The sequence below is a fragment of the Arachis hypogaea genome, chromosome 2 (genome assembly GCF_003086295.3).
Source record: "Arachis hypogaea cultivar Tifrunner chromosome 2, arahy.Tifrunner.gnm2.J5K5, whole genome shotgun sequence".
Lineage (NCBI taxonomy): Eukaryota > Viridiplantae > Streptophyta > Magnoliopsida > Fabales > Fabaceae > Arachis > Arachis hypogaea.
In genome coordinates, this window is record NC_092037.1 from 27,273,428 (window position 1) to 27,289,329 (window position 15,902).

At 38.8% G+C, this 15,902-nt stretch overlaps 2 non-coding genes across 2 annotated transcripts; both read left to right on the forward strand.

Moving 5' to 3' along the window:
- The first annotated feature begins 2,117 nt into the window (after positions 1 to 2,117).
- LOC112767475 (small nucleolar RNA R71) lies at positions 2,118 to 2,221 on the forward strand. The gene has a single exon (XR_003184925.1). It is a non-coding gene; the product is annotated as a small nucleolar RNA R71 (small nucleolar RNA).
- Positions 2,222 to 10,882: 8,661 nt separating this feature from the next.
- LOC112764130 (small nucleolar RNA R71) lies at positions 10,883 to 10,990 on the forward strand. The gene has a single exon (XR_003183018.1). It is a non-coding gene; the product is annotated as a small nucleolar RNA R71 (small nucleolar RNA).
- The last annotated feature ends 4,912 nt before the right edge of the window (positions 10,991 to 15,902 follow it).

The window sequence follows — 15,902 nt, forward strand, 5'->3', positions numbered from 1 at the left end:
ACGTTCTAGGCGTTCAACGCCCATGTAAAGCATGTTTCTGGCGTTGAACGCCAGTTTCATGCTTGTTAATGGCGTTCAGCGCCAGTTTGTCTCCTCTAGGCACATTCCTGGCGTTCAGCGCCAAGATGTTGCTTGTTTCTGGCGTTCAGCGCCAGAATGGTGCTCTATTCTGGCGTTGAACGCCAGCCAGATGCATCTTACTGGCGTTGAACGCCAGCCTGTGCGTCCTCCAGGGTGAAAAATTTTTTTCTTTTGTTTTTGACTCTGTTTTTAATTTTTTTATTTTTTTTCGTGACTCCTCATGATCATGTACCTAATAAAGCACAAAATAACAACAAAATAAAAATTAGATAAATAAAATTGGGTTGCCTCCCAACAAGCGCTTCTTTAATGTCAATAGCTTGACAGTGGCTCTCATGGAGCCACAAGGTGATCAGGTCAATGTTAGTGTAGTCCCAACACCAAACTTAGAGTTTGGATATGGGGTCTTAACACCAAACTTAGAGTTTGGTTGTGGCCTCACAACACCAAACTTAGAGTTTGACTGTGTGGGCTCTTCTTGACTCTGAACTGAGAGAAGCTCTTCATGCTTACTCTCTTTTGTCACAGAGGGATGGCCATGTGCCTTAAACACAAGGTAGTCCCCATTCAATTGAAGGACTAATTCACCTCTGTTGACATCTATCACAGCTTCTGCTGTGGCCAGGAAAGGTCTTCCAAGGATGATGCAATCATCCTCTTCCTTCCTAGTGTCTAAGATTATGAAATCAGCAGGAATGTAAAGGCCTTCAACCTTTACTAGCATGTCCTCTACTATTCCATAAGCTTGTCTCAATGACTTATCTGCCAATTGCAATGAGAACAAGGCAGGTTGTACCTCTATGATCCCCAGCTTCTCCATTATAGAGAGTGGCATAAGATTTATCCCTGACCCCAGATCACATAGAGCTTTTTCAAAGGTCATGGTGCCAATGGTACAAGGTATTAAGAACTTGCCAGGATCTTGTTTCTTTTGAGGTAGAGTTTTCTGAATCCAAGTATCTAGTTCACTAATGAGCAAGGGAGATCTACTTTCCCAAGTCTCATTACCAAACAACTTGGCATTCAGCTTCATGATAGCTCCTAAGTATTGAGCAATTTGCTCTCCAGTCCTATCTTCATCCTCTTCAGAGGATGAATAGTCTTCAGAGCTCATGAATGGCAGAAGGAGATTTAATGGAATCTCTATGGTCTCTTTACGAGCCTTAGATTCCTTTGGATCCTTAATAGGAAACTCCTTCTTGCTTGAGGGACGTCCTAGGAGGTCTTCCTCACTAGGATTTTCGTCCTCCTCCTCCCTTGTGCATTCGGCCACATTGACTAAATCAATGGCCTTGCACTCTCCTTTTGGATTCTCTTCTGTATTACTTGGGAGAATACTAGGAGGAGTTTCAATGACTTTCTTACTCAGCTGGCCCACTTGTGCCTCCAGATTTCTGATGGAGGATCTTGTTTCATTCATGAAACTGAAAGTGGCCTTTGACAGATCAGAGACTATATTGGCTAAATTGGAAGTGTTTTGTTCAGAATTCTCTGTCTGTTGCTGAGAAGATGATGGATATGGCTTACTATTGCTCAGCCTATTGCGTCCACCATTGTTAAAGCCTTGTTGGGGCTTCTGTTGATCCTTCCAGGAGAAATTTGGATGATTTCTCCATGACGGGTTATAGGTGTTTCCATAAGGTTCACCCATGTAATTAACCTCTGCCATGGCAGGGTTCTCAGGATCATAAGCTTCTTCAGAAGCTGCCTCTCTAGTACTGTTGGATGCATGTTGCAGCCCATTCAGGTTTTGAGAGATCATGTTGACCTGTTGAGTCAACATTTTGTTCTGAGCCAATATGGCATTCAGAGCATCAATTTCAAGAACTCCTTTCTTCTGAGGTATCCCATTATTCATGGAATTCCTCTCAGAGGTATACATGAATTGGTTGTTTGCAACCATGTCAATGAGTTCTTGAGCCTCTTCAGGTGTTTTCTTCAGGTGAATAGATCCACCTGCAGAATGGTCCAATGACATTTTCGAAAATTCAGAGAGACCATAATAGAATATATCTAATAGGGTCCATTCTGAAAACATGTCAGATGGACATCTTTTGGTCAACTGCTTGTATCTTTCCCAAGCTTCATAGAGGGATTCACCATCTTTTTGTTTGAAGGTTTGAACATCCACTCTCAGCTTGCTCAGCTTTTGAGGAGGAAAGAATTTATCTAAGAAGGCAGTGACCAGCTTATCCCAGGAGTCCAGGCTATCCTTAGGTTGTGAATCCAACCATATTCTAGCTCTATCTCTTACAGCAAAAGGGAAAAGCATGAGTCTGTAGACTTCAGGATTAACTCCATTCGTCTTTACAGTCTCACAGATCTGCAAGAACTCAGTTAAAAACTGATAAGGATCTTCAGATGGGAGTCCATAAAACTTGCAGTTTTGTTGCATTAAAGCAACTAGTTGAGGCTTAAGCTCAAAGTTATTGGCTCCAATGGCAGGAATGGAGATGCTTCTTCCATCAAACTTGGACGTTGGCTTTGTGAAGTCACCAAGCATTCTCCTTGCATTATTATTATTATTTTCGGCTGCCATCTCCTTCTCTTGTTCGACAATTTCTGAAAGGTTATTTCTGGATTGTTGTAATTTAGCTTCTCTTAATTTTCTCTTCAGAGTCCTTTCAGGTTCTGGATCAATTTCAACAAGAGTGCCTTTTCCCTGTTCCTGCTCATATGAAAGAGAAGAAAACAAGAAAAGAAAGAGGAATCCTCTATGTCACAGTATAGAGATTCCTTTATGTCAGTAGAAGAAGAAAGGGGTAGAAGAATCCAAATACAAGGGATATAAGAAGTTCGGATTCTTAGATGAAGAGAGGTGAAGAGAAGTGTTAGTAATTAATTAATTAAATAGAATAAGAGAAGAGAAGAGAAATTTCGAAAATAATTTTTGAAAAAGAGGTTAGTAATTTTCGAAATTCAAAGACAAAATATAATTAAAATTAAAATTTTAAAACAAAAAGAATTTTTGAAAAAAAAAATAGAGGGAGAATTTTCGAAAATTAGAGAGGGATAGGTAGTTAGTTGGTTTTGAAAAAGATAAGAAATAAACAAAAAGTTAGTTAGTTGATTGAAAAAGATTTGAAATCAAATTTTAAAAAAGATAAGAAGATAGGAGTTTAGATAAGAAATTTTGAAATCAAATTTTGAAAAAGATAAAATTTTTGAAAAAGATAAGATAAAAGATAAAAAGATTTAATTTTAAAATTGACTTAACTAACAAGAAACTATAAGATAAGATTCTAGAACTTAAAGATTGAACCTTTCTTAACAAGAAAGTAACAAACTTCAAATTTTTGAACCAATCACATTAATTGTTAGCTAATTTTCGAAAATTTGATATAAAGATAAGAAAAAAATTTTGAAAATATTTTGAAAAAGATTTTTGAAATTTTCGAAAAATATATAAAAAAATGAAAAAGATATGATTTTTGAAAAAGATTTTGAAAAGATAAGATTTTTAAAATTGAAAATTTTGACTTTGACTTGTAGGAAACAACTAATTTTGAAAATTTTTGACTAAGTCAACTCAAATTTTCGAAAATTTGGAGAAAAATGAGGAGAAGATATTTTTTTGATTTTTGAATTTTTAAAGAAAAACACAAAAATGACCCGAAACATGAAAATTTTGGATCAAGACACAAGATGCATGCAAGAATGCTATGAATGTCAAGATGAACACCAAGAACACTTTGAAGATCATGATGAACATCAAGAACATAATTTTGAAAAATTTTTTATGCAAATAAAACATGCAAGACACCAAACTTAGAAATCTTTAATGCATGAAAAATATGAATGCAAAAGTGCACATGAAAAACAACAAACAACACAAAACAAGAAATCATCAAGATCAAACAAGAAGACTTGTTAAGAACAACTTGAAGATCATGAAGAACACTATGAATGCATGAGATTTTCGAAAAAATGCAAGAAAAATTTTAAAAGTATGCAATTGACACCAAACTTAAAAATTAACACAAGACTCAAACAAGAAACACACAATATTTTTGGTTTTTATGATTTTATGATTTTTTTGTATTTTTATTTTAATTTTTTCGAAAAACATTTTTGGAAAAACGAAAAAGAAAAGAAAAATTTTTGAAAAAGTTTTTTTTTAAAAAGAAAATTACCTAATCTGAGCAACAAAATGAACCGTCAGTTGTCCATACTCGAACAATCCCCGGCAACGGCGCCAAAAACTTGGTGGACGAAATTGTGATCACTATTCTTTACGTTGTACTTTTATGGAATTTGAAATTGGCACGAGTGGACACAACTCCGTTCAACTAACCAGCAAGTGTACTGGGTCGTCCAAGTAATAAACCTTACGTGAGTAAGGGTCGATCCCACAGAGATTGTTGGTATGAAGCAAGCTATGGTCACCTTGTAAATCTCAATTAGGCAGATTAAATTGGTTTATGGGTTTTTGAAAATAGAAATAATAAAAGGGATAGAGCACTTATGCAGATTCATTGGTGGGAATTTCAGATAAGCATATGGAGATACTGCATGGCTCACGGACGCCTGCTTTCCTACTGCTTCAACTCAATCCTTCTTACTCCTTTCCATGGCAAGCTGTGTATAGGGGTTCACTGTTCGACGATGGCTACTTTGAATCCTCTCGGGAAAATGGTCCTCTACGGCTGTCACTCGCATGGCTAATCGTCTGGAGGCATCACCTGGCCGAAAGCTACATCCCATCCTCGCAGTGAAAACTACGCTCACGCGCTCTGTCACAGCACGGCTAATCACTGGTTGGTTCTCGCTCCTACTGGAATAGAATCCCTTGATTCTTTTGCGTCTGTTACTAACGCCCAGCACTTGCGAGTCTGAAGCACGTCACAGTCATTCATTACCGGAATCCTACTCGGAATACCACAGACAAGGTTAAACTTTCCGGATTCCCAGGATCCTACTCGGAATACCACAGACAAGGTGAGACTTTCCGGATCCTCATAAATGCCGCCATTTATCTAGCTTATACCACGAAGATTCTGTTGGGAAATCTAAGAGATACACATTCAAGCTCTGTTGCATGTAGAACGGAAGTGGTTGTTAATCACGTGCGTTCATAAGTGAGAATGATAATGAGGGTTACTTAATCATCACATTCATCATGTTCTTGGGTACGAATGAATATCTTGGAATAAGAATAAGAGAGATTTGAATAAAAGAGAATAGAATTGCATTAATACTTGAGGTACAGCAGAGCTCCACACCCTTAATCTATGGTGTGCAGAAACTCCACCGTTGAAAATACATAAGTAAAAGGTTCAGGCATGGCCGAATGGCCAGCCCCCATGATCTGAGAACTAATCGTCCCAAGATGTCTAATACACTGATAAAAAGTCCTATTTATAATAAACTAGCTACTAGGGTTTACATGAGTAAGTAATTGATGCATAAATCCACTTCCGGGGCCCACTTGGTGTATGTTTGGGCTGAGCTTGATTAATCCACGAGCTGAGGCTTCTCTTGGAGTTGAACTCCGAGTTATGACGTGTTTTGGGCGTTCAACTCCGGATCATGACGTTTTTCTGGCGTTTAACTCCAGACAGCAGCATGTACTTGGCGTTCAACGCCAAGTTACGTCGTCAATTTCCGAATAAAGTATGGACTATTATATATTGCTGGAAAGCTCTGGATGTCTACTTTCCAACGCAGTTGAGAGCGCGCCAATTGGAGTTCTGTAGCTCCAGAAAATCCATTTCGAGTGCAGGGAAGTCAGATTCCAACAGCATCAGCAGTCCTTTTGTCAGCCTTTTTCAGAGTTTTGCTCAAGTCCCTCAATTTCAGCCAGAATTTACCTGAAATCACAGAAAAACACACAAACTCATAGTAAAGTCCAGAAATGTGAATTTAACATAAAAACTAATGAAAACATCCCTAAAAGTAGCTCAAACTTACTAAAAACTACCTAAAAACAATGCCAAAAAGCGTATAAATTATCCGCTCATCAAGCCACACTCAATTTTTGCATACTAACCATGCAGTTAAGGGCTTGAGAAGCAAGCAACTTTGAGAATTATGCAGGACATGAGTCAACAATTGAAGATATTGTGCATCTTAACTCAAAGAAAACACAACAGAAGGAAGAACCAAAGGGTTGCAACTTCAAAGGTTGTATCTAAACTTAGTCATTGCTGCTGTGAATTGTTTTGAACATGGGAACCATTATATATCCTGCTAAAGTGTTTATCTAGTTGCAAGTGAAGTTGTTTGATTAAGTTTGCTAATCTGCATAATGCTTGTCATCCATCACCTAGCTGAATTTTGTTTTGTTTCCCATATGCTTGAATAAAAGAGAATTGTTTGAATTGGAAAGTAAATATCCAATGTTGCATAAGTTAGAATGGAAGTTAATGGTGGTGTATGTGTTTGATTAAATGCATAACTCATGAAATAATTGCTGCATAATGTCATTTTCATTGAAGTGTGAGCTAGCTTGCTGTTATAAAGGTTCCTATCAATAAAGAAAAATCCCTTGAGAGCAAAAAAAATAAAACAGAAAGAAAAGGAAGAAGAAAAAGCCAATGTGGCAAGAAAAACAAGGAATAAAAGCTGGACACCAATAGCTTGGACCCTAGGACACATGCCTGTGGTGTTCTTGTACTAGGATATGCTTGGATAAGTAAATTCTGAGGGGTATTTCAAAATCCGGTCACTTAGATCAACTGATTTGGGATGGCCAATTGAAAGTCCACAATAAAGAGCAACTTAGATACAGAACATTTAGTTATCCAAAGAGATGCTGGGCATCAATGATCCTAGGAGGAAATAGTGAGCCATGTGTCTGTGGTGGAAAGATGTTGAGTAAAAATAAAGCCAAAGGCTACTTCTGCAACATTAGACACCAAGCCTTCAAAGAATAATAAGCTTGTTAAGCATAATGAGAAAAGAAAAGTTAGCAAGGGAGCAAGTAAAGAGTAAACCTTATAACAGCAAGTTTAGTAAGCCTTTGAGGAAAAATGTATATTATGTAACAGCAATAATAACTGAGTTGTCATTGTCTGCATAAAAACTCCATAAATCAAGTTCTGCTATATGCCTAATAAGGATATAATTGCTCTTCTTGTTCATTTCATTTTCTCTTAGTTTTGATGCTTGCTTGGGGACAAGCAAGAATTAAGTTTGGTGTTGTGATGACAGGTCATCATATACCCATTTTTCAAGCTAATTTCACTTGTTTCATTAGTCTTTATGCACTTTCTTGCATCCTAAGTAAGTAATTTGGAACGAAAATGCATAACTTCTTTAAATCAAGCAACCACCATTAAATTGATGCTAAATCATGAGGTTTGAGCTAAAATTAATTGATTTTTAATGAATTATAAACCTTATGAGTTTAGAGATACTTTGATTGGTTGTTTTGGTTTCTTGTAGGTGAAGAAAGGAGGAAAAGAAGAAAAACGTGGCTTAAGAAAGCGTGGCCCAAGGAAAAAAGAACGTGGCACATGGAGGGGAGGAAGCTACACTGCCCTCCAAGAGAGCACACTGCCCTCCAGGAGAGCAGCATATTGAACCAAACCTTGAAAAGCATCACTGCGCTGCCCACAACAAGGGCGGAGCACAATTTGATGCCAAGGACCAAAGGAAGCAAAAACTCTGCCCTGCCCTCCTCAAGAGCAATATCGAGCTTCATCCAAGGATAATTCAAAGGAAATTGCTTCCTAGTGCTTCCTATGGGTTTCGAACCCAAGGACAAAGAGGAAAGGAGTAGCGCTCAAGCACAATGAAAACAAGCAAAAATTGGCTTGCTTTCAATCTCCCAGGATCGAACACGGCACCATAAGGAAGCAAGGAATTAAGCATTACTTTGGTGCCAAGAAAACCAAAGAAAAAGAGCAGCGTGTGCCTCCACCAAGTTTCGAACTTGGAACCTCACCTTTTGGCAACATTGCCCTGCCCTCCGCAAGGGCAGGGCAGCATTTTGTGGTGCATGGCCAGCGCACAAGATTGGCGCGCACCAAGGGAGTCTCGGCCAGCAAGCACGCACGCACGGGCAGCACTTGGCGCACCATGGCAACTCTGCCCTGCCCCCCACAAGGGCAGGGCAGCATCCTGATGCATCACACACACCAAGCACGCACGCAATGAGCCACACGCACCATTTCCTGCTCTGCCCTTGATAGCGCGAAATTGTGATCAATACTTTTCACAAATCAAATAATCCCCAGTAATGAATCCAAAAACTTGGTGTTCAATACTATGGCATAAACACAACTTCGCACAACTAACCAGCAAGTGTACTGGGTCGTCCAAGTAATAAACCTTACGCGAGTAAGGGTCGATCCCACAAAGATTGTTGGTATGAAGCAAGCTATGGTCACCTTGTAAATCTTAGTCAGGCAAACTCAAATGAATATGGGTGATATACGAATAAAACATAAAGATAAAGATAGAGATACTTATGTAATTCATTGGTGGGAATTTCAGATAAGCGTATGAAGATGCTTATCCCTTCCGTCTCTCTGCTTTCCTACTGTCTTCATCCAATCCTTCTTACTCCTTCTTTAATGGCTTTGCACTCTCCTTTTGGATTTTCTTCTGTATTGCTTGGAAGAGTACTAGGAGGGAGTTCAGTAATTTTCTTGCTCAGCTGACCCACTTGTCCTTCCAAATTTCTAATGGAGGATCTTGTTTCAGTCATGAAACTTTGAGTGGTTTTGATTAGATCGGAGACCATGGTTGCTAAGTCAGAGTTGTTCTGCTTAGAACTCTCTGTCTGTTGCTGAGAAGATGATGGAAAAGGCTTGCTATTGCTAAACCTGTTTTTTCCACCATTATTGTTGTTGAAACCTTGTTGAGGTCTCTATTGATCCTTCCATGAAAGATTTGGATGATTTCTCCATGAAGGCTTATAGGTGTTTCCATAGGGTTCTCCCATGTAATTCACCTCTTCCATTGAAGGGTTCTCAGGATCATAAGCTTCTTCTTCAGATGAAGCTTCCTTAGTACTGCCTGGTGCATTTTACATTCCAGACAGACTTTGAGAAATCAAATTGACTTGCTGAGTCAATATTTTGTTCTGAGCCAATATGGCATTCAGAGTGTCAATCTCAAGAACTCCTTTCTTCTGATTAGTCCCATTGTTCACAGGATTTCTTTCAGAAGTGTACATGAATTGGTTATTTGCAGCCATTTCAATCAGCTCTTGAGCTTCTGTAGGCGTCTTCTTCAGATGAAGAGATCCTCCAGCAGAGCTATCCAAAGACATCTTGGACAGTTCAGACAGATGATGCACGAAATTGCAATCACACTTTTACAACTCTGCACAACTAACCAGCAAGTGCACTGGGTCGTCCAAGTAATACCTTGCGTGAGCAAGGGTCGATCCCACGGAGATTGTCGGCTTGAAGCAAGCTATGGTTATCTTGTAAATCTTAGTCAGGATATCAGAAATTATCAGGATTGATTGTGAAAGACAAAAGAACATGAAATGATTACTTGTTTTGCAGTAATGGAGAATAGGTTAAGGTTTTGGAGATGCTCCATCTTCTGAATCTCTGCTTTCCTACTGTCTTCTTCATCAAACACGCAAGGCTCCTTCCATGGCAAGCTGTATGTAGGGTTTCACCGTTGTCAATGGCTACCTCCCATCCTCTCAGTGAAAATGTTCCTATGCTCTGTCACAGCATGGCTAATCATCTGTCGGTTCTCGGTCAGGCCGGAATAGAATCCAGCGATTCTTTTGCGTCTGTCACTAACGCCCCGCCTGCTAGGAGTTTGAAGCACGTCACAGTCATTCAATCATTGAATCCTACTCAGAATACCACAGACAAGGTTTAGACCTTCCGGATTCTCTTGAATGCCGCCATCAGTTCTAGCTTATACCATGAAGATTCCGGTTAAAGAATCCAAGAGATAACTACTTAATCTAAGGTAGAACGGAGGTGGTTGTCAGGCATGCGTTCATAGTTGAGAATGATGATGATTGTCACGGATCATCACATTCATCCGGGTTAAGAACAAGTATTATCTTAGAATGGAAGCAAGCATGATTGAATGAGAAACAGTAGTAATTGCATTAATCCATCAAGACACAGCAGAGCTCCTCACCCCCAACCATGGGGTTTAGAGACTCATGTTGTGGAAGATACAATGAGAAACGTGTAAAGTGTCATGAGATACTGATACAATGTCCAAAAGATCCTATTAATAGTAAACTAGTAACCTAGGGTATACAGAAATGAGTAAATGACGTAAAAATCCACTTCTGGGTCCACTTAGTGTGTGCTTGGGCTGAGCAATGAAGCATTTTCGTGTAGAGACCTTTTCTGGAGTTAAACGCCAGCTTTTATGCCAGTTTGGGCGTTTAACTCCAAGTTTTATGCCAGTTCCAGCGTTAAACGCTGGAAATTCTGAGGCTGATTTGCCACGCCAGTTTGGGCCATCAAATCTTGGGCAAAGTATGGACTATCATATATTGCTGGAAAGCCCAGAATGTCTACTTTCCAATGCCGTTGAGAGCGCGCCAATTGGGCTTCTGTAGCTCCAGAAAATCCACTTCGAGTGCAGGAAGGTCAGAATCCAACAGCATCTGCAGTCCTTTTCAGTCTCTGAATCAGATTTTTGCTCAGAACCCTCAATTTCAGCCAGAAAATACCTGAAATCACAGAAAAATACACAAACTCATAGTAAAGTCCAGAAAAGTGAATTTTAACTAAAAACTAATAAAAATATACTAAAAACTAACTAAATCATACTAAAAACATACTAAAAACAATGCCAAAAAGCGTATAAATTATCCGCTCATCAACAGACCATCATAGAAAATACCTATGATGCTCCATTCAGAAAGCATATCAGAGGGACACTTTCTAATTAATTGTTTGTATCTTTCCCAAGCTTCATAGAGGGATTCTCCTTCCTTCTGTCTGAAGGTTTGGACTTCCACTCTAAGCTTACTCAATTTTTGAGGTGGAAAGAACTTTGCCAAGAAGGCATTGACTAGCTTTTCCCAAGAGTTCAGGCTTTCTTTAGGTTGTGAATCCAACCATGTCCTAGCTCTGTCTCTTACAGCAAAAGGGAATAGCATAAGTCTGTAGACCTCAGGGTCAACCCCATTAGTCTTGACAGTGTCACAGATTTGCAAGAACTCAGCTAAGAACTGATGAGGATCTTCCAATGGAAGTCCATGGAACTTGCAATTCTGTTGCATTAGAGAAACTAATTGAGGCTTAAGCTCAAAGTAGTTTGCTCCAATGGCATGGATAGAGATGCTTCTCCCATAGAAGTCGGGAGTAGGTGCAGTAAAGTCACCCAGCACCTTCCTTGCATTATTGGCATTGTTGTTGTTTTCGGCTGCCATGGGTTCTTCTTCCTTGAAGATTTCTGTTAGGTCCTCTACAGAGAATTGTGCCTTAGCTTCTCTTAGCTTTCGCTTCAAGGTCCTTTCAGGTTCAGGGTCCGCCTCAACAAGAATGCTTTTGTCTTTGCTCCTGCTCATATGAAAGAGAAGAGAACAAGAAAATATGGAATCCTCTATGTCACAGTATAGAGATTCCTTGAGGTGTCAGAGGAAAAGAAAAATAGAAGGCAGAAGTAGAAAATTCGAACTTATCAAAGAAGATGGAGTTCGAATTTTGCATTAAGGAATAGTGTTAGTCCATAAATAGAAAGATGTGAGAAGAGGGGAAGCAATTTTCGAAAATTAAGTAAAAGATTTTGAAAACATTTTGAAAAACACTAATTGATTTTCGAAAATAAAAGTGGGAAAGAAGTAAAGTGATTTTTGAAAAAGATTTTGAAATTAGAAATTAAAAAGATATGATTGAAAACTATTTTGAAAAAGATGTGGTTAAGAAGATATGATTGGTTTTTAAAAGAGATGTGATTGAGAAGATATGATTTGAAAAACATTTTAAAAAGATTTGATTTTGAAAATTAATGACTTGGCTATCAAGAAAAGATATGATTCAAACGTTAAACCTTTCTCAACAGAAAAGGCAACATACTTGAAATGTTGAATCAAATCACTAATTGATAGCAAGTATCTTTGAAAATGGAAAGAAATTGAATTTGAAAAAGATTTGATTGAAAAGATTTGATTTGAAAAAGATTTGATTTTGAAAAATTTTGAAAACTTGAAAAAAATTTGCATTGAAAACAGAATCTTCCCTCTTGTGCCATCCTGGCGTTAAACGCCCAGAATGGTGCACATTCTGGCGTTTAACGCCCAAAACTCTACCCTTTTGGGCGTTAAACGCCCAACCAGGCACCCTGGCTGGCGTTTAAACACCAGTCTGTCCTTCTTCACTGGGCGTTTTGAACGCCCAGCTTTTTCTGTATAATTCCTCTGCTGTATGTTCTGAATCTTCAATTCTCTGTATTATTGACTTGAAAAGACACAAATTAAAAATATTTTTGGATTTTTTAATAGTGAGGAATAATCAAAATGCAACTAAAATCAAATAACAATGCATGCAAGACACCAAACTTAGCAATTTGTATACTATTGACACTAATGAGAATGCATATGAGACACATAAACACTCAAGTCAAGAGAATTCAAAGATCAGAGTAAGAAATCATCAAGAACAACTTGAAGATTAATGAAGAAACATGCATGAGTTCGAAAAATGCAAGAAGAATAGAAACATGCAATTGACACCAAACTTAAAATGAGACACTAGACCCAAACAAGAAACATACAATACTTTTGGTTTTTATGATTTTGTAATTTTTTTTGGATTTTTCGAAAATTAAGTGGTGAAGAAAATAAAGTTATCAAAATTCTTGATGAGAATTCCAAGAATCATGCAATGTTTAGTCTAAGACTCCGGTCCAGGAATTAGACATGGCTTCACAGCCAGCCAAGCTTTCAAAGAAAGCTTCGGTCCAAAACACTAGACATGGCCAATGGCCAGCCAAGCCTTAGCAGATCACTGCTCCAACAGCAAGATTGATAGAAATCAATATGCTCTTGTGATGATAAGTTGAAACCTCGGTCCAATGAAATTAGACATGGCTTCACAGCCAGCCAGACTTCAACAGATCATCTTGAAACACTAGAATTCATTCTTAAGAACTCTGAAGAAAAATACCTAATCTAAGCAACAAGATGAACCGTCAGTTGTCCAAACTCAACAATCCCCGGCAACGGCGCCAAAAACTTGATAGCGCGAAATTGTGATCAATACTTTTCACAAATCAAATAATCCCCGGTAATGAATCCAAAAACATGGTGTTCAATACCATGGCATAAACACAACTTCGCACAACTAACCAGCAAGTGTACTGGGTCGTCCAAGTAATAAACCTTACGCGAGTAAGGGTCGATCCCACAGAGATTGTTGGTATGAAGCAAGCTATGGTCACCTTGTAAATCTTAGTCAGGCAAACTCAAATGAATATGGGTGATATACGAATAAAACATAAAGATAAAGATAGAGATACTTATGTAATTCATTGGTGGGAATTTCAGATAAGCGTATGAAGATGCTTATCCCTTCCGTCTCTCTGCTTTCCTACTGTCTTCATCCAATCCTTCTTACTCCTTTCCATGGCAAGCTTATGCAAGGGTTTCACCGTTGTCAGTGGCTACCTCCCATCCTCTCAGTGAAAATGTTCAACGCACCCTGTCACGGCACGGCTATCCATCTGTCGGTTCTCAATCAGGCCGGAATAGAATCCAGTGATTCTTTTGCGTCTGTCACTAACGCCCCGCCCTCAGGAGTTTGAAGCTCGTCACAGTCATTCAATCATCGAATCCTACTCAGAATACCACAGAAAAAGTTAGACCTTCTGGATTCTCTTGAATGCCGCCATCAGTTCTAGCCTATACCACGAAGACTCTGATCTCACGGAATGGCTGGCTCGTTTGTCAGGCGAGCGCTCGGTTGTCAGGCGATCAACCATGCATCGTGTATCAGGAATCCAAGAGATATCCACCCAATCTAAGGTAGAACGGAGGTGGTTGTCAGGCACACGTTCATAGGTGAGAATGATGATGAGTGTCACTGATCATCACATTCATCAAGTTGAAGAACAAGTGGTTTCTTAGAACAAGAACAAGCGGGATTGAATAGAAGAACAATAGTAATTGCATTAATACTTGAGGTACAGCAGAGCTCCACACCTTAATCTATGGTGTGTAGAAACTCCACCGTTGAAAATACATAAGAACAAGGTCTAGGCATGGCCAAATGGCCATCCTCCCAAAGTGATCTAAGAACTAAATGTCCAAAGATGAAAATACAATAGCAAAAGGTCCTATATATAGATAACTAGTGGCCTAGGGTTTACAAAGATGAGTAAATGACATAAAAATCCACTTCCGGGCCCACTTGGTGTCTGCTTGGGCTGAGCATTGAAGCATTTTCGTGTAGAGACTCTTCTTGGAGTTAAACTCCAGCTTTTATGCCAGTTTGGGCGTTTAACTCCCATTTTGGTGCCAGTTCCGGCGTTTAACGCTGGGAATTCTGAGGGTGACTTTGAACGCCGGTTTGGGCCATCAAATCTTGGGCAAAGTATAGACTATCATATATTTCTGGAAAGCCCAGGATGTCTACTTTCCAACGCTGTTGAGAGCGCGCCAATTGGGCTCCTGTAGCTCCAGAAAATCCACTTCGAGTGCAGGAAGGTCAGAATCCAAGAGCATCTGCAGTCCTTTTCAGTCTCTGAATCAGATTTTTGCTCAGGACCCTCAATTTCAGCCAGAAAATACCTGAAATCACAGAAAAATACACAAACTCATAGTAAAGTCCAAAAAAGTGAATTTTAACTAAAAACTAATAAAAATATACTAAAAACTAACTAGATCATACTAAAAACATACTAAAAACAATGCCAAAAAGCGTACAAATTATCCGCTCATCAGCCCTCCACAAGGGCAGGGCAGCCTCCTGGAAGCTACCTTCTCATGGGCTGAAAATTGGATTAAAAATCCAATTTAATTCATTTCTTCACCAAATCAAAAGCCCATCCAAATGCCAAAATCCAAGAATAGAAAGTGTATAAATAGGAGATAGTTTGATGTAATTAGGACCCTTCTTTTACTTTTGACTTGTGAACCTTCTTTTGATTTTTGAATTTTGAGACTTCATTGAGAGCTAGGAACTGAGATTTTAGAGAATTGGGGAGGAGAATTGATCTCTCTTCTTCCTCGTTCTTGCTAGAGCACTTTTTACTTTTCTTGTTTGAGTATTGGGTGTGAAGAATTAAGGAATTTCTGTCTCAATCCCCATTCAAGATCTCTTTAATTTCTCTTCTGCATAATTGAGTTCAATTACATTTCCTTTACTGCTTCTTCTTTAATTTCTTATTAATTGCTTTGTGAACTTGGATCTGGGAAGGCAATTGAGATCTAGACTTTGCTATCTAGTCTCTAGAGTCCTGAGATCCCATTTCCCTTTTGGTTCTTCTGTGAACCCCTGCTGCAATTTAATTTCCCTTGCTATTTGAATTCTAGTTACTTCCAAATCATCTCTTGCTTTGATAATTGCTGCAATTTAATGTCCCTTGCTTAAATTCTGAATTCCCAGTCCTCAACTCCCTGTTTCCATTCAAGCAATTTATATTTCTTGCACTTTAAGTTACTGCAATTTACATTTCTTGCACTTTAAGTTTCAGTCATTTAATTTCTTGTTCTTTAAGATTCAGTCATTTAATTTCTTGTTCTTTAAGATTCAGCACCTTTTCTTTCAGTTCTCTTTAATTTCTGCAATTCATCCCTCTCCCTTTACATTTCCTGCTATTTACTTACTGTTGGCTACAAAATCACTCAACCAATACTTGATTCGCTTGACTAAATCAACCACTAAACTAAAATTGCTCAATCCTTCAATCCCTGTGGGATCGACCTCACTCCCGTGAGT